We start from the raw sequence: 19,647 nt of genomic DNA, 5'->3' as shown, positions 1-19,647 counted from the left end.
AGATCAAGTGCTTCTGGCAAGTTGCCACTGTGAAGTTCGTTGCACTGCTGAGGGGTGTTTCTATTGTGGAAGCCCCAAGCACCTGTCGGTTTCTGTCCCAAGGAGGGAAACTGCCCAGCCTAGGATCAGTAGGAGAGGTTACCCTTGGTGGAGCAGGTCCTCTTCACCTCTATATATAACTGTGTCCGTAACCAGAGGCGACTCCCGGTTCTCCGAAATGGTCTTACTGGACTGTGGTGCTGATGGGAATTTCATACCGCAGGCCATAGTGGATAGGTATTAGATTCCTGTTCATCAACTGCAAACTACCATTACAGTGCTGTCGATGGATAGAAAGCCTCTGTCTGAACCCATCCAGTTTGTCACCGAGGAACTTGTCCTGAGTGTGTGAATGCTGCATAGAGAGAGCTGTGAAATGACAGCTGGCATCAAACCCAGGGGTTAGTGATGGATAGGCATCTATCAGACACCCCCATTACTAACCTGATAAATATAGAGTTAAGGAAAACACACACACACACACACACAGGAAACGAAAAGTTTATTTTAATAAAGAATCCCCCACACTCCCTCGTTCACCAATTTATAAAAAAAAAATGTTTCAGTGAAGCTCTGATGTAATCCAATTGGGGGTATAAAGACTCCCCACACTCCCTTGTTCACCAATTCATTAATTCAAAAGAAAACTTGGAAGTTCCAACGCAATCCAATGGAGTAATGTCCCACAACATCCATCGTTTTCCATGGAACTTTGTACGGAGAACATTCTTAGGGCGGCTTTGCACGTTGCGATATTGCACGTGCGATGTCAATGGGGTCAAATCGAAAGTGACGCACATCCGGCGTCGCAGTCGATATCGCAACGTGTAAAACCTTTTTGATATGATGAACGAGCGCAAAAGCGTTGTTATCGTATCATCGCTGCAGCCTCCGACATTTCCATAATGCCGGTGCAGCGACAGGTACGATGTTGTTCCTCGCTCCTGCGGCAGCACACATCGCTGTGTGTGAAGCCGCAGGAGCGAGGAACTTCACCTTACCTGCCGCCGGCTGCAATGAGAAGGACGGAGGTGGGCGGGATGTTTACATCCTGCTCATCTCCGCCCCTCCGCTTCAATTGGCCGCCTGCCGTGTGACGTCGCTGTGACGCCGCACGACCCGCCCCCCTAAGGAAGGAGGCGGGTCGCCGGCCAGAGGGACGTCGCACGGCAGGTATGTGCGTGTGAAGCTGCCGTAGCGATATTAATCGCTACGGCAGCTTTCACTAGATATCGCACGTGCGACGGGGGCGGGACTATCGCTGCAGCATCGGTAACACATTGTTACCGATGTCGCAACGTGCAAAGCCCGCCTTAGGGTAGGCTCACACGAGCATATGAATCAGATGGGTGCAATGCAAGAAAATCTCGCATTAAGCTCAGCTTCATTTAAGAAAATGGTGCAGCTCAGATTTGCAAGTTTTTTTTAAGCACTAATCGGACTGAGGAAAAAAAAATATCGCAGCATGCTGCAATTGTCTGCGAGTCTCTCGTCACTCACACCCATACAAGTCTATGGGTGTGAGTGAAACATCAAACTGCACTCAGATGACATCCAAGTGCAGTGCGATATATGCACAGTCTAACAATGGAGGGGATGGGGAGAGCACTCTCTCCCTCTCCTCCACAGTTGTGATACGGATGCCATACACTAATGTGATTCCAGCTTTAGAGCAAGGCTCCATAAGTCACTGCCGGTCAGCAGCAGGCCTGGAATTTATCAGGCTTGTAAGAAATTCCAGGTCTGTCACTGACTGGTAGTGACTTATGGAGTCTCGTTCTCAGAACAAGGCTGCATAGGTCACTGCTGGTTCAGAAATGGCTAATCTAGCAAACTATAAAATAAATTAATCTGATCAGTAAAAGGCATAACAAGAAATAAATCAAAACATAAGAATTACGTTTTTTGGTTGTCGCAATGGAGTACCCCAGGGGGCCGGGGAAGATACCCGTCATCTGGCCAGTGAGGGTCAGGGGATGGCACGGGTGGCCCTGCCCGGTTTCGTGATCCTGAGGTGTCCACAGAGGGAAATGGGTGATGGAGATAGGAATAGTTTGTCTCGTGACGCCACCTGCGGTGTGCAGCCAGGGAATTAGCCGCTGCTGCTGTCGCCGTCCTCCGGGGCTGATGGTAGTAGCACCTAAGATGCTTCTGCTCCCCACAGGTGGAGCGGGCTCCGGGGAGGATGATGAAAGGAGTAGTAATGGCGGATGCCGAAGCACGGGGCGCCAGCAAGGACAGGCGGACACAGTCTCTGCGGATTTAAGGTGTTCTTTTCTCACAGTCCAGGTTGTACCCGGACGATGCCGGTCACTGCCTTGATGGGCCCCAGACGATACCGAGGAATTCGAGGTCACCACTGGTGTTCCTGTAGCTCCCCATGGGGCAGGTGTTTTAACCTACTCGTCACCGGGCCGAGGGTGCAGATCCTCTGCGTCGTCACGGGGTTGGCCTGGCCCGGTTCCGTTGCCCCGAGGCATACAGGAAGGAGGATTGGAGGGTGGCAGGGAGGATGGAGGTAGTAGTTGGAGGTTAGCAAAGTCTATTAGTATCGGGACACCACCTGTGGTACACGGTCAGGGATGGGGGCCGCTGCTGCAGGGTCTCTCACCAGGGCAGATGTTGGGTGCAGCCGGGATGGTGTCGCTTCCCACAGGTGGAGCAGAATTACCCCGGGGAGGATGATGGGGGTGGTAGTGGTCCCTGTTGGTGCCGCAGCGCTGTGCGCCGGTAAAGGAGAGGCAGAGACAGGGGTTGCGGTTCCAGGTGTTATTACTCACAAGTCATTTAGGTGCTGCCCCAGAATACCGGTCTCCGCCATGATTGGCTCCAGCAGATCCCTGATCCATGAAAGGTCAAGTCTGGTGTGTGTGTCAGCCTGTGAGCCCTTTCCTCCTTTGACGCGTTAAGTATCGGAAGCCCGTGGCATGAAGCACTTGAGGGTCCCGGTGTCAGTAAAGTGTCCCATTCTGTATGCTGATAGCGCAGTTCTGTTGTGGGGCCGGTCCTCAACCCCGGATCTTATATGCTAATTGCTGCAGACTCCGTGGGACGGGTCCGGTGACTGTTCTAGCCGTTCCCTGTGATCCTTGCAGAGTTGGTAGATAACATAAAGTATATCTGTCCTAGGATTCTGTATCCCAACAGCGCCGCTCCAGTGGAAGCAACCGCCTGCTTCTCCCAGCGACCGTGTTAAACGCCCTGGTCCACAAAGCTGCTTGCGGCACGTCCGCTCTGCTCTGTGTCTGAAGCTGTTCTTTCTTCCTGTTCTAGTTGTGTTGTGTGTTCTGACCTGTTGCCCCCAGCCCCTGCAACCGGCTGGTTCACTACTATCACTAGGTCAACCTGCTCTTCCCACTGTGTGCTCCTGACTCCACCTGGTGGTTGCTTCTCCCTGAGCCTCAGTCCTCGGATCCAGTGGATCGGGGAGCCCTTGTTGCGGTGGCGTCTTATAAAGCCACCGCTGTAGTGACCCCCTACTGTGATCCGACCCTGGCCCGGTCCCCATTGGGAAGGGCAACCCACTGACTGTATGTTTGTGTAAGTGTAAACCGTCATCGACCTTCCTTGGACCCCGGATGAGTACTACACCATAATGGGTGTGCGGTACCCTGTGGTGCCTGAAGCCGCAGGGGCGCCACATTCCCCGATGGCAAATGGCGGCACTCTTGGGCCTGGCCTCCATATGTCCCATGTGTCTCTCCTATGGAATCTAGAAGATTGGGTTCAATGCTGTGCTAAAAAACAAAAATCCAAGGGATATCGTGAATTCCTTTTCCTTATTTTTACAGGTCAACGCGTTTCAAAGGCATCTCCGCCTTCTTCATCAGGACAGTTGCTGTTCCTTTCTGTGTTTTGTCCTGATGAAGAAGGCAGAGATGCCTTTGAAACCTGTAAAAATAAAGAAAAGGAATTCACGATATCCCTTGGATTTGTGGTTTTTAGCGCAGCATTGAACCCGATTTCCTTAAACCATTTTCTGACTTCTACTGCATTATCGGGGCTGCGGCTGACCACTTCTGCATTAATTTGTTTTCATGCTGATAAGGAGTTGTGCCTGTCACAACCACAGCAGGTGAGTACCTGTTTTATTTCCTGGATTCATTTTATATCGGATAAAACCCTATGTGCGCTTCTTTTCCACAGTCGTTCTGCTATGGAATCTAGATAACAGAACAATGGTGAACAATTCTCCGGTGCCTTCTCACCCACCACACTTGCCAGTATAGCAAAAGCCTGTAACCAGTTCAGAAAAGTCTGCGGTATCAGGCGCCACCTCCTTTTTTCCTCTTCTTCCTTTTTACTATCATCATTTTTTCCTTTATCCAGATTAAATTTTTCCAATGGAAGCAGAGAAAAATTCTCCACATACTAGTCCTTCCAAATTTTTTCCTTCGTCTCCTTTTTTAAATGAGCCCCCAATGGCCCCTCAAAACAGACGTAAACCTCACCCTTTGCTCTATCATCTAACTTTATCGCATCCGCCTTATCTTTCTCTGTCTGAGTGAACAGACACCGAAACCCCACTGGTAACTGTCTCACTGCCTTGACACACACTCCCTCGGCTACCGCCTAACACTGCTGCACTATCCTGGCTACCCACCCAGGCTGCCGTCGGAGACGCTGCACCCCTCCCCCTGTAACCTCGCTTCAAATGCAACAAAATCTCCCGGACGCTACCTGACTCCGCTACCTGACTAATAATAATAGCTCCCTGACTCCGCTACCTTCTGCTGCCGGACCCCCCCCCCCCAACAGGGGCCGCACCCGGGAATGCCAACTGCTCCCCCAATCCTAATCCTAACACACTTAAGTTCTGGGATGTACACAACACAGAGCCATACTCACCAGGCTGCACAGTTGCTGTGACACCGCCAGCCGCCATTCCTGAATCCTGCCGTATGCTTAGCGCCGATCCCGACCTGGGGGGCTCCCGACCGCTTCCATTTGCCCCATCGCTGTCTCCCCTCACCTTTAAGAAGGCTGGGGGTGGCAAAAGTCCAGTTACTTCCAAGTTGTTAGGTTGCACAAATGATCGCCCGCTCTGTCTTCTGAGGCTCTGGCACCTGCTCCATGCTTGCTGTCTTGCCCTGCATTCATCCTGCTTGGTGCAGCGGCTGTCCTCAGCTGACTCAGCTGACCCAGCTGCAGGCACCTGACAAGGCACCTCAGCCGATGGACCCACAGAAGGTCTCAACCTGCCACTGTGCATGCCCCGCCTCCTCTGCTCTGACTCCCGGCCTCTCCAGCTTGCAGGACCCGAACTCCTTGCTTCCTCATCGCGTCGCCCAGCAGACCCTGCGACCGTGTCAGGAGCAGTCAGTTGAGTGATGACTCTCGTGAGGAAACGTCACAGGATGGTTGGAGGAGGTTTGGAGCCGGGCTGCTTGAAAATACTAGGTGGCAGACGTTGGTCTGGGCTTGGAAAGAGCTGGAACCCCGGTTACAGGGGATTGTGACAAGGCGCACGGAACTGCCGAGGAGGGCAGCCGGCGGCCTTGTGCCATCTCTGGACAGGGGCCAGGGCACAATGGGGTACGTGGAACCTAGGCCGGGAAGTAGCTTCAAACGTCCTGGTAATTCACCCGAGGAGGACGGAGCCTTCAAGATTCGTTCTCCACTCGCTACAAAATCGGGGTACTAGCGCAACGAGGGGGATAGGACTTTCCCAATACACAGTCCAGAAAATCCCAAGTGTGAACCCTGAGAGCAAGTGTGACGCCCTGGACTAGCCAGGTAGTCACAGACATACCAACACACACACCCCCACCCTAGGCAGTTACAGCAGCCAAACACAAAACCCTTGTTGCCTCCCTCCAGAGTCTGATGTCCACACCAGGTGGGGCGGAGCCAGGCGGTTGGCCCCACCCACCGAGGAGTTCACAGGCCTGGAGGCGGGAAAAGTGACAGTTCAGTTTTGGAGGTGGAAGTGAGAGGAGTGAACACTTGAGTGTCTGGGTTAGAGCCCAGACACTAACAGCAAGGTTGGCAGACGGTGGTGGCCGTCTGCAGGAGTTAGTGGAACTCCGCAGAGCCGTAAGGACCGGGGTCGGGCGTCAGCCCGCCGGTACCGGACCGGGGAACGGAGTGAAGCTAAGCACACAGGCAGGGCCATCGGACCCCGACCAGGCTTGGAGCCGCCGTCAATAGTCAAATCTGAATGTGACAGGAACCCCAGGGGTTTCCCAACTACCAAGTCCCAATTGAAGGCAACCGTCCACCCAGAGAGGATATACAGCCATCGCCACAGGCTAGAGATCCAAGGGCCAGCACCTGCAGGCAAAACGGGCGCCTACGGCACCTATACACCGGGGAGCGGACTACCGGTGGGCAACCACAGAAGTCATAACATTCGAAAAGGTGCAGGGAAAGACAGCCACCATCAGCCGTCCGGGGAGAGCACAACAACAACACTGCAGCCGGCTGTGGGACCCGTCTATCCGGCCGTTTTGGTTTACCAGAGACTCTGTCAGTGATTGTCTGAGAGTACACCAGTGCCGTCAGGCACCGTGCCACGCTGTCCCTGCAACCCTGCACCCCAGCCATCCAGCCTCCCCGTTACACCACCGGGCCCCGGGATCACCAACCCCTGCCCCACGGAGGGGACAACATCTCAGCTGCACCCTACCATCTCTCCCGGGATCCCCGTTACCAGCAGCGGTGGTGCCATTATCACCACGACCCGTGGGTGGCGTCACGAACAATCTCCCTAACCAAACCACCCCCTTTTCACTCACGGGTGAGGAGCGCTGCTCGAGTCCCCGGGTCCGGTCCACCGCTCGAGCCACCGAGCAGCAGCAGCAGAAGCCCCGGACTCGAGCGTGGCGAGCGCGTCCCCTCCGCCCGCGACACAAGCTTACTCTGTTAGCCATACGGGTGAGCGGGACCAGACTAGTTCTACACTACAGGGGCCAATCAGTAGAAAGGTGCCAAGGAAAAGGTCACAGGCTAACAAGCAACACCAACGGGCACGGGATCATGGAGTGCTCCCTCCCTGCTGCAGCGGTGCTCAGAACTTTAGTTTACAAGTTGTCAGTGTCAGAGTTATTGGACTGAGGGAGTACGCAGTGCCCCTTACCTCCCCAACGGTATCCCTTCGCCACCATCACCGTGCCCTACCACACACCGTGGGTGGCGTCACGAACTTTACACGTACCACTCCCCTGTAAATACCCCCTTTTTGTTTTGAGTGGCCGCACGACCCCTGGGTCCGGAGACCCCTCGAGCCTCCGCGGATCCGGATCCGAGCAGCAGTTCCGGCTGCTGACACAGGGGCGGTACACCTAACCCCCCCGGGTCACACGCCCCTCCCCCATCTCCTTCCCTTAAAGCTCCCCCTCCATTCCCTCATAGACCAACCTCTGTCATGTGGGCCTCTGCTCATTTTCCGGTCCGGCCCTTTCTTTGTGCTGTTTGATTCTGCTAGTGTTTTAAGTCGAAAACTGTAAGTAAATTGAGAATATTTATATACTTTTTACTTACACTGCCTTATTGTGAAGAAACAGGTGTACTTCTCTAGATAACCTAGATTTCGGACGTCAGCTGTCCAGAGTTTCAGTACTCTGGTCTAGCACCTCATGTGGAATGTTTGAACTCTCACAGAATGGCATCAAACCTCCTCCTTATAAAGACTTTTCTCTGCCACCATGTCTATATGTGTTACCACACTTTGTGAGGTCTCCTTTACGCGTCCGTGTTTCCGGTACGTATAACATCCGTTTTCACATGTACCGGAGACACAGACACATATAGACCCATTAAAATCAATGGGTTTGTGTACACGTGTGTGTTTTCACATGGAACGTGTGTCCGTGTGGAGCATACATGTGTAGACATGTCCGTTTTTCTCTGATAGCACAGATGTCACATGTCCTAAGTGACATCAGTGTGACACGAACAGGAGAATACATGTGCCTGTGAAATAAAATGCTTTTCTTTACTCACCTGTCTCCACCGCTGATGTCTCCAGCACTGCTGTTGTGACGCCCTGGACTAGCCAGGTAGTCACAAACATAACTTCACACACACACACCCTCCCCTGGATAGTCTACATCAGTCAAACAAAATCCTTGTTGCCTCCCTCCAGGGTCTGATGTCCACACCAGGTGGGGCGGAGCCAGGTGGTTGGCCCCACCCACCGAGGAGTTCACAGGCCTGGAGGCGGGAAAAAGCAGTTAGTTCAGTTTTGGAATTCAGTGGAAGTGGAGTGAGGAGTTGAGTTTGGAGTGGAGAAACTGCTAGTGTCTGAGTAGAAGCCCAGGCACTGTCAGCAAGGTCGGCAGACGGTTCTGGCAGTCTGCAGGAGGTGGTGCAAGTCAGCGGAACCGTAGGACTGGGGACGGGCGGTGGCCCGCCGGTACAGAGCCGGGGAGCAGATCTGCACCAAGCACAAAGGCAGGGCCATCAGACCCTGACCAGGCTAGGACAACGGTCAAATCCGAGAGTGACTGGAACCCCAGGGGTTCCCTAACACCTAAGTCCTGACAGAAGGCAACCGTCCACACAGTGAGGATAAAAAGCCACCGCCATAGGCTAGAGATCCAAGGGCCAGCGCCTGCGGGCAAAATGGGCTCCTTCGGTACATACACGTCGGGGAGCGGACTACCGTTGGGAAACCATCGGAGTCAATACTTTCTACAAAGGTGCAGGGAAAGACAGCCACCATCAACCTGTCCGGGAAGAGCAAAGACACTGCAGCCGGCTGCGGGACCTGTCCATCCAGCCGTTTGGTTTACCAGAGACTCTGTGAATCTGTGCCTGAGTGAGTACAACAGTGCCATCCGGCATCGCACCGCGCTGCCTCCGCAACCCTGCACCCCAGCTACCCTGCCTCCCCGTATCACCACCGGGCCCCGGGATCACCAATTCCTACCCACAGAGGGGGAACCAACATCCTAGCTGCTCCCTGCCATCGCTCCCGGGATCCCCGTCACCAGCAGCAGTGGTGCCCATTATCACCGCAACCCGTGGGTGGCGTCACGAACTATCTCCCCAAACAAACCACCCCCTTTTCACTTGTGGGCGAGGAGCGCTGCTCGAGTCCCCGGGTCCGGACCACCGCTCGAGCCACCGAGCAGCAGCAGAAGCCCCGGACCTGAGCGTAGCCCCTCCGCCTGCGACACTGTCACTTGCTCCGACCACCACTTATTATGCTCATTGCATATTCACCGCACCTTGGACTGGAAGCAGCAGCAGCAGCTTCGGACACAGCAGCACCATAAACAGGTAAGAATAGAAGTTCATGCTGTCTGTCTGCTATGCGGATGTCACATGGATAGCACATGCTGAACATACACACGGACACATACGTACGCACCTACACCACGCACAACGTGTTTTGCGCGGACGTGTGAAAGAGGCCTAACTCAGCTAGCACCACATTTTTTAAGTGCTCCTCCTCATTTTTCAAAGTGAATAAATTAAATTCTCACTGCTCTGATTTACCGGGACAGCCGGGACTCAAATTCATGAACTCATTGTCCCTAGGCAGCAGCTCTACCCAGTGAGCCACTGCCTGTAATGAAGAAATAGGAAGATTTGGTAATCTTGATCTCTGTATTGCAGTAGTGACAAAAGCAGATTATTCAGCTACAAAGATGATAGATAGATAGATAGATAGATACATGATAGATAGAGGGATAGATAGATACATGATAGATAGAGCCACCATCACCTCTACAGAGACCTCCAGAGACAGAACTGCAGCCCCCAACACCTCACACCCCTCACCCGAGACCCTCAGAGACTGTTTATCTCAATTAAAAAGAGACTTTGTACAATTTAAAGAAGAACTTCAAAGAAACCTTGGTGACAGAAATGCAAATGACGAAGTAATGAAAGAGATAAACAAACTGAAATGTGAATACAGTTTGGCTCTGCAGGAAATAAGAAGCGAAATGTATGAACTGCAGCAAGAAAATGCCCGACTGAGACAGCAGAAGACTCCTGGGCACCTGAAACAGGAGGACACCATAGAAACACCGAGGAGTGAAGACAAAATGGCCTCCACTGGTCAGGAGGGAACTATGTCAACTAACACTAGTACAGACACCATGGCCTCCACTGGCCAGGACACTGAGATACCAAATAACTCCAACAATATGAATGCTCCTGAAAATAATATAAGTGAACAACAAACCTGAGAAAGAGAAAAGAGAAGAGAACCAACCACCAGCAAAAATCTCCAGCACAGACCCCCAGCTTCACCCACGTACCCCACCCGTGACCTCACAAAGTTTTGATACCATCCTAATAATGGACTCAAATGGGAAATACCTGAATACACGGTGACTATTCCCAGGAAAAAGGGTCAATAAAATCCGCTGTGCAACTATTGAGCAGGTGACAGCAGTCATCAATAACCCATGGTTTACAAGCCCAAATCATGTTTTTATACACACAGGAACAAACAATCTGCCAGCCCAACACCAGCAGATCGCAGGACAACTGACCCAACTAGTAAAGACGACAAACTAAAATTCCCGGACAGCAAAATAATTCTATCATCTCTGCTCCCAAGAAATGATGTATCCAGCCGAACTATCCAGAGCATCAACACAGACCTGACCACAAGTATCAAGGCTGTGCCCGACGTGATCCTGGCACAACATCCTTCCATAAATCACCAACACCTCTATGACGACAAGCACCTAAACAAACAAGGGGTCAGCCTTCTGACGAAAGAACTGAAGGACATTATACTAAACAGAGACCCCATTCCTGGACTCAACAACAACCAAAATCCCATGGAAAGACCCCCAACAATAAAAAGACAGGAAACCCCAATTTCATCACAGGATGCCAGAAACAAAGCCATTCACCCAAAAACGGGCCATCAGAGGAGGAAACCACCATGGAGGGGACTATCAGCCCCACACAGAGACATGCAGGGCAGAGATATGGAAGAGATTAGAACCCTCCGGTCAAATTCGTTAGCGACGGGAACCTCCAGGGTTTCCCAGCAGCAAAGACCCGATTGAAGGCAACCGTCCAAACCGTGAAGGGAAATATGACTCGCCCACCCCAGGGCTATGGGACACCCGGTGCCGGGCCGGACTAGTCCGGGGGTCGTCAGTGGTGGCGAGGCCCGACTCCGTGGCCCTGGTGGGTGTCAGTTAAAATGGCTGGTGACTTGGGAGTAATTAAAGATTTTATTTCGTGACGCCACCTGTGGTTTGCGGCTATTAAGCCGCCACTGCTGTGTGAGGCCTCCGGGGTGATGATATGGCAGCAATGGTGGTACTGCTCCCCACAGGTGGAGCGGTGCCCCGGGGACACAGTTTGTGCTTGTGAGAGTCTATGGTGTTGTGTGGATAACACGGTGCAGGGCCGACAAGCAATGAAAGAAACAGGCACAAACAACAGTCTCTTTACCTTCTCCTCTTTTACTTCACAAACGGTTAGTCCTGGGAGACCGTTACAGGTGGTAGAGGGCAGGGCCGGCGTCAGCACCCGGCATACCCGGGCAAATGCCGGGGCCCTGGAGAGCCGGGGGGGCCCACTCGGCCTCGTCAGCTCTGGTGCACCTTGGCCGGGGCCCACTCTCCTTAGTTCTGCGGTCCCCGGGCCGAGTTCCGGGGACCGCAGTCCTCGGCAGGAATCTGCGGCGCCGTCTCTTTAAGGTGCGCAGACTTCCTGGTTTGAACTTCATCTGTGGGCGGAGCTACAGACCGGCATCCTGCTCAGTCCCACAGATGAGAGTTGCAGTGCCAGCCAGCGACCCCCAGCACAGCGTGTCCCTCCGGCGCTGTGTGGGCCCCTTCTCCTCCGTGACCTGAGCGGTATGTGCCCTCCCCAACCCCGATTTATGCCCCCCCCCCCGGAGCCGCGCGTGTCTGTCTCTGTCTGTATGTAGCAGAGCTAGGTGTGTATGTATATAGCAGAGCTAGGTGTGTATGTATATAGCAGAGCTAGGTGTGTATGTATATAGCAGAGCTAGGTGTGTATGTATATAGCAGAGCTATGTGTGTATGTATATAGCAGAGCTATGTGTGTATGTATATAGCAGAGCTATGTGTGTATGTATATAGCAGAGCTATGTGTGCATGTATATAGCAGAGCTATGTGTGCATGTATGTGGCAGAGCTATGTGTGTATGTAGCAGAGCTATGTGTGTATGTATATAGCAGAGCTATGTGTGTATGTATATAGCAGAGCTATGTGTGTATGTATGTGGCAGAGCTATGTGTGTATGTGGCAGAGCTATGTGTGTATGTATATAGCAGAGCTAGGTGTGTATGTATATAGCAGAGCTATGTGTGTATGTATATAGCAGAGTTATGTGTGTATGTATGTGGCAGAGCTATGTGTGTATGTGGCAGAGCTATGTGTGTATGTGGCAGAGCTATGTGTGTATGTGGCAGAGCTATGTGTGTATGTAGCAGAGCTATGTGTGTATGTAGCAGAGCTATGTGTGTATGTAGCAGAGCTATGTGTGTATGTATGTAGCAGCGCTGTGTCTGTATGTATATAGCAGAGCTATGTGTGTATGTATGTAGCAGAGCTATGTGTGTATGTAGCAGAGCTATGTGTGTATGTATGTAGCAGCGCTGTGTCTGTATTTATGTATGCAGCAGAGCTGTGTGTGCCTGTATGCATGTATGATGTGTATCTATGTATGTCAGTGTATATGACTGTATAGATGTGTCAGTTCTATATGTATTTTTGTGAGTTTGTCGTTAAATATAATGTATATGTATGTGTACGTATGTGTGTCTGCGTGTGGATGGGGCCCACTGGGACTCTTCCGCCCGGGGCCCACAAAAACCTGGAGCCGGCCCTGGTAGAGGGCTCCGGCCGGCCTGGAAGTAACTGAGATGTCGTTTTGGCCAGATGAGTATGAGGCCTACTCCTGTTCTTTCCCTTACTGTGATAGGACCCTGCTCTCTGAATTTAGCAATGGCCCTCTTGCTGCTGGGACCGGTGGTACGTCCCTTTCCCTCTGTGGTAGGCCGCGCAGGCCCTCTCTGGTGCTTCTCTGCTGGAGTCCACACCGGGCCCTGATGATGCAGCTGTACCTTCGGGCTGTTTATGGGCCAGGTGCTTGCAGCTCTCCTGCCCTTCGGATTCGGCTACCAGGGAGTATTTTAGGCCCTGGTGGCCACAGACGCCAATGTCCGAGTCTCTTCTGTGCCTCTCTGCTCCTCCTGCTTCACTGGGCCAAGCTGCTCCAGCTCTAGGCCCCAGTTCCACAGGACAGCACACTCTGCGTCTGCACTCTCTGCTTTCTCCTACAGACTAAACACTAACTCCTCCCTCAGGTCAGACTTAAGGAATGCTCCCTGGAACTCCAGGTTCAGAGCTCCCCCTGCTGGCCTGAGGGAGAACTGCGTTGGATGTTAAACTTACTGGCCAATAGACCCCCCAATTACCTCCAGGTCCTGGGGCGCCACACTCCCCCTTAGTTAAACTCAGTACTCCCGGACTGAAGAAACAAAACATAACATGTTAGAACATTTTATCCCATTATGGGAGGCACATTTTCTTAAACGTTACAAACTTAAACAATACTATAAGAGTCCAGTGTGGCTCCCTGTCGGGTGTCCATTACACTGCTCCATGGGGGACCCGCCGCGATAAAACCCCCAATGTAGGCTCTGGGCGTGCGTCAGAGCATTGCTGACCCCACTCTATGCACGCCGGACGGGTTTTTCTTCAGGGGTGTTGAGCACACTGGTGCTAACTATGTACAATTAGAGTGTTAGCCACCCATAGTCCAGTGGCCCAATTGTCCATTTACTTAATCACCTAAAACAAAACATTACATACAAGACATTTTCACATAACTATTTACACTCTGTTAGGTATTTTACTTTCTATGTTCTATAGACAATGGCTCCTTGGAGGGGGCTGTCCCCGAGTGCTACGTTGGGACCGGCGTAGCTATGGGGTTTGTCTCTGACTACTTGGAGTGTCTGCCCCCTCCGTGTTACTGGTAGGCCTAACCCTGACAGGTATGCGTGATGGTTGCCTACGGGGTCTCAGATTCGCCAAGGGTACGACAGGTTCACCACTGGCAGGGGGTTGATTCTCCTGTTCTACTGCTGGCGTGTCATCTTGTGTTGGGACGGGCAGTTCCTTAGGTGGATCTGGAACCTCTTCTGTCTCCGGCTCGACCAACTGCGGGAACGTCAAGACTGGTACCACTATGGCGTTATTGATTCGGGTCCAAGTTTTGGGGAATTTTCCGAGGATTATTTGGATCATCTCTTCCTCCTTTTCTTGAATTTGGGGACTTTCTTGTACTTCTTCTACTTCTTTTTGGATTTTGCACCGCTCAGGGCACGCTTTCAGGCGATCTCTAGAAACTGTTTGATAGGTCTTGCCTTCATCCTTGCTTATGAGGCATACCTTACTATTGTCAAAGTTGGAGGGAATAATGGTGTAGGGTTCATTCTCCCACTGATCATCTAATTTATGCGCCCTCCGCTTTTTCTTGAGGACCTGTTCTCCAGGTGCTAAGGGAGTTGCTGGGGCCGTTTGATTGTAGCTCTGTTCTTGTCTCGTTCTTGCTTGGGACAGGCTCTTTTCTATGAATTCCTGAACTTTGCGGTACTGCTGTTGTCGCTCTGTATCCCAATCTTCTATCTCTTGAACTGCTTCAGGTGACACAGTTCCCATCTCCAAGTCTACAGGTAACTTGCCAGGTCTTGCTCGCATCAGGTAAGCAGGGCTGCAGTTGGTCGAGTTTACTGGGATATGGTTATACAGGTCTACCAGATCTGGTAACTTCTCTGGCCATTGGTTTCTTTCTTCCAGAGGTAGAGTCTTGAGCATATCAATAACCACGTGGTTCATCTTCTCGCACAATCCATTGGTTTGGGGGTGGTACGGTGTTGTTCTGATTTTCTTACAGCCGTACATGTTACAGAACTCTTGAAACACTTCTGCCTCGAATGCAGGACCTTGATCAGTCAGTACACTTTCAGGGTAACCGTGAGGTCGACAAAAGTATGCCTGAAACGCTCTAGCTGCTGTTCTGGCTGTCTGGTCTTTCACAGGCACTACTACCAGGAAACGAGAGTAATGGTCCACAATGGTTAGGGCGTAAACATAGCCTGACCGGCTCGGTGTCAACTTCACGTGGTCCAGGGCCACCAACTCTAGGGGCTGCTTCGTGACAATTGGCTGTAGGGGAGACCTCTGGCTGGCACCATCTTTCCGCCTCAGGTTACACGGACCACAGTCTCGGCACCACTTCTCGACTGTCTTTCTCATGTGCACCCAGAAGAACCGATCACAGAGTAGGGTCTCCAATTTCTTCCACCCGAAGTGTCCTGCTTTATCATGGTAAGCTGCTAGGACCATTGGAGCATCCCTCTGTGGGACCACTATCTGCCAGACGAGTTCATTCGTTCGCCAGTTGACATATCTCTTGCATAGCTTGCCTTGGTAGGTGAACAGTCGTCCCCTCTCCTTCCACAGCTCCTGGGCTTCTTCTGGAGCCTCTGGGCCAAGATGGGTCTCAGCTTGTGCTAGCTTTTCTTTGACCAATCGCACGGCCGGGTCACCGTTCTGTGTCTCTTCCCAATTATGGTGGAGTAGTGGGTTGACCGAGACCTCGTGCTGGCTTGAGCGCTTCTCTCCTACAGCATGCTCACACTGGGAAACACCTTGGTGATGGAAAGCCGGTAACTCTATCTCTTCGAGTTCATCCAGGTCTTCTCCAGACTCGGGTAAGTGAGGCATTCTGGACAGCGCATCAGCATTGTTATTCTTCTTGCCAGCCCGGTACTTGATGGTAAAGTCAAAGTTAGACAGCCGGGCCATCCATCGCTGCTCCAACGCACCTAGCTTGGCTGTTGCCAGATGTGTCAACGGATTGTTGTCCGTGAAGATGGTGAACTTGGCCGACGCCAGATAGTGCTTGAAGCGTTCAGTCACTGCCCAAACAATAGCGAGGAACTCCAGCTTGAAGGAACTGTAGTTTTCTGGATTCATTTCTGTGGGACGAAGCTTCCTACTGGCGTAAGCTATCACCTTCTCTCTGCCTCCCTGCACCTGGGACAGAACTGCTCCCAGGCCCACGTTGCTGGCGTCTGTGTACAGTACAAACGGCTGGCTGTAGTCAGGGTAGGCCAGAATTTCTTCCCCCGTGAGAGCCCCTTTCAGCCGGACAAAAGACGTTTCTATTTGGCTGTTCCATTCAAATGGAGGGCTTTGCTTCTTAGCCTTCTTTGGCTGGCCCACCAGGAGATCTTGGAGAGGCGCTGCTATCTTTGTGAAACCATCAATGAACCTTCGGTAGTAGCCCACCAGCCCAAGGAACTGCCGCACCTCCTTTACCGTGGTGGGTCTCTGCCAGTCCTTGATTACTGTGACTTTCTCTGGATCAGGTGCCACACCTTTTGCGCTGACCACATGACCCAAGTACTGTACCTTTGGCTTCAAGAGGTGACATTTAAACGGCTTGATCTTCAGGCCATACTCCGACAGGGACTCGAACACTTCTGCTAAGTGCCTCAGGTGGTCTTCATAAGTCTTGGAGTAGACTATGACGTCATCCAGGTACAACAGCACAGTTTCAAAGTTGTGATGGCCCAAGCAGCACTCCATCAACCTTTGGAATGTCCCTGGGGCGTTGCAGAGCCCGAATGGCATACAGTTGAACTCGCAGAGGCCCATTGGTGTCGTGAATGAGGTCTTCTCCTTGTCCGCCTCTGCCACGGGAACCTGCCAATACCCACTGGTGAGATCCAAGGTGGAGAAATAGTTAGCTGACTTTAAGGCTGTTAGTGACTCCTCTATTCTGGGTAGTGGATAAGCATCTTTATGTGTAATGCGGTTAATTTGTCTGTAATCTACGCACACTCATTGTACCATCTTTTTTCTTTACGAGCACTAGTGGAGCTGCCCAGGGGCTACAACTATCTCGGATAACCCTGGCCTCCTTCATTTCCCGTAACATTTCTTTGGCACACTGATACTGTGCTGGGGGTACAGGGCGGTATCTCTCTTTAATGGGATGATGGTCACCAGTGGGGATTTGATGTTTGACCCCTTTCACCTGCCCAAAATCTAGGGGGTGTTTGCTGAAGACCCGCTCGTATTTCTGTACCACCCGATAAACCCCATGCTTTTGGTGCGAGGGGGTGGAGTCGGTGCCCACATGCAATTTTTGGCACCAGTCCTCCAGCTGTCCCTTGGAGCCATTGTCTTCCGCCTGGTCAGACGGGATCAAGGGTTCCACTGCTTTGATGGTATTGTTACTGACAGTGTACAGTTTCGCTACCGTGGCGTACCGGGGCAATTTGGCTTCCTCCTCCCCACAATTCAGGACGCGGACAGGCACTCTTCCCTTGCGGACGTCTGCTACCCCTCTGGCTATCAGGACTCCAGGCCTACTGTCTGAATACACAGGTTCTACCAGGGCCTGGTAATCTTGACCCTTGAGGCCTATTGCTGCCCGACACCATATCAACATTTCACTTTTTGGGGGTATTGCAATGGGGAGAGGGTCAGTTTATAAGGGATGGTTGTTACCTGGGACCCCGTATCCAGGAGGGCATTCAAGGGGATCCCGTCCAGCACAATAGGAAGGACCGAGCGTCCTACCACATACTTGCTGCGACTGGGGGTTGAGCCGGGCTTCCTTACACCTGGAGGTTGGCTCCTGGCCCCAGGTTCGGCCCATTTAAAGGACAGTGTCGTGCAATGTGGCCCGCCTTGCTGCAGCGGCGGCAGATCGGTTGTCCAGTTGAATCATACCGGTCTGTGTCTTTCCCTCGGGTCGGCGGACTCCTCCTCTGTCGCATCCATGGGACGTCATCTGGGCTAGAGGCCAACTCGATTCTTGCAGGCGATGGGGTCACTTGTAGAGACTGCACGGTCTTGGCAAGGGCAGCTACAGTCTTGGTCAGCTCCTGGAGCTGCTGTCTGAGCTCTGCAGTGGGATCCTTATCCAGGGACTGCGCCTCAGCCCCCGCAGCAGCTCGTGTTGCAGGCACCACCCCGGGGTACATGATAGCAAGAGGCCGGAGGGGTACTGGGTCATTCGGTGTAGATTCTCTCAGTACCCGGATGGCCTGGTCCTTAAACTTTGCAAAGTCCAGAGCAGGGTTCTGCAGGACCATGATACGCAGCTGTGTCCTGTGGGCATCTGACAGGAGCCCCTCTATGAACTGCTCAGTTAGGAGTTTGTCTTCTTCACGTACGCTCTCTGGGTCCACCTGTTTAATTGCTTTCAGGGCCTCTTGCAGGTTTAAGGCATAGTCCTGTATGCTGTCTGTGGCCCGTTGTTTGCACCCAAAGAATCTCATTTTTATTTCTGCTGCGGTGCGGGTGTCAAAAGTACTCTTTAACTTAGCCAGTATCTGGGTTGCTGTCCCTTTATCTGTGTCAGGCCAGGACTTCACTTCACGCTGGGCCGCGCCGGCTAGCTGCCCCATTAGTATGCCCACCTTCTGGCTCTCAGTCAGAGGATACACCCTAAACAAGCTGTGCAGCCTTTCTCTGAAGTCGCTCAGGGTATGTGACTCCCCGGAGTACTGCGGCAGCCATTCTGCTTCCGGAATGTACGGCATTGTGATCGGCATTACCGGCGCTAAAGCGGGGGCTGGGGCGACGGCGACCGGGATTGCTTCGGCTGGTGCTGCGGCGTCTCGGCCTATGGCAGCCACCTGCCCTCCCTCTGAGTCGGACATCTTCCTCCCCCTTAGTGAACCTTACCAGGCTCTGTTCACTTTTCAAAATCTCTTCCGGGTAGCACGGGGTTAACGACCCTCCGCTCTGATGCCGCGCTCCCTTCGCGCTCTTTTTCGGGCACGACCCCCTTCTTCCTGCGCTCAGCGAGGCTAATGGCGGCGGCAGTTTTCAAACAGTAATACAGTCTTTTAAGCACAGTTTCTGCAGGTGCATAGTACCCGGTGGGACCGGGCACTAAATCCTGTTCATGACGCCAAAGTTGACTCGCCCACCCCAGGGCTATGGGACACCCGGTGCCGGGCCGGACTAGTCCGGGGGTCGTCAGTGGTGGCGTGGCCCGACTCCGTGGCCCTGGTGGGTGTCAGTTAAAATGGCTGGTGACTTGGGAGTAATTAAAGTTTTTATTTCGTGACGCCACCTGTGGTTTGCGGCTATTAAGCCGCCGCTGCTGTGTGAGGCCTCCGGGGTGATGATATGGCAGCAATGGTGGTACTGCTCCCCACAGGTGGAGCGGTGCCCCGGGGACACTGTTGGTGCTCGTGAGAGTCTATGGTGTTGTGTGGATAACACGGTGCAGGGCCGACAGGCAATGAAAGAAACAGGCACAAACAACAGTCTCTTTACCTTCTCCTCTTTTACTTCACAAACGGTTAGTCCTGGGAGACCGTTACAGGTGGTAGAGGGCTCTGGCCGGCCTGGAAGTAACTGAGATGTCGTTTTGGCCAGATGAGTATGAGGCCTACTCCTGTTCTTTCCCTTACTGTGATAGGACCCTGCTCTCTGAATTTAGCAATGGCCCTCTTGCTGCTGGGACCGGTGGTAAGTCCCTTTCCCTCTGTGGTAGGCCGCGCAGGCCCTCTCTGGTGCTTCTCTGCTGGAGTCCACACCGGGCCCTGATGATGCAGCTGTACCTTCGGGCTGTTTATGGGCCAGGTGCTTGCAGCTCTCCTGCCCTTCGGATTTGGC

This window comes from Anomaloglossus baeobatrachus, chromosome 2, assembly GCF_048569485.1.
Source record: "Anomaloglossus baeobatrachus isolate aAnoBae1 chromosome 2, aAnoBae1.hap1, whole genome shotgun sequence".
NCBI lineage: Eukaryota > Metazoa > Chordata > Amphibia > Anura > Aromobatidae > Anomaloglossus > Anomaloglossus baeobatrachus.
The sequence above is the reverse complement of the archived record's forward strand: the minus strand, read 5'-3'. Positions refer to the sequence as shown.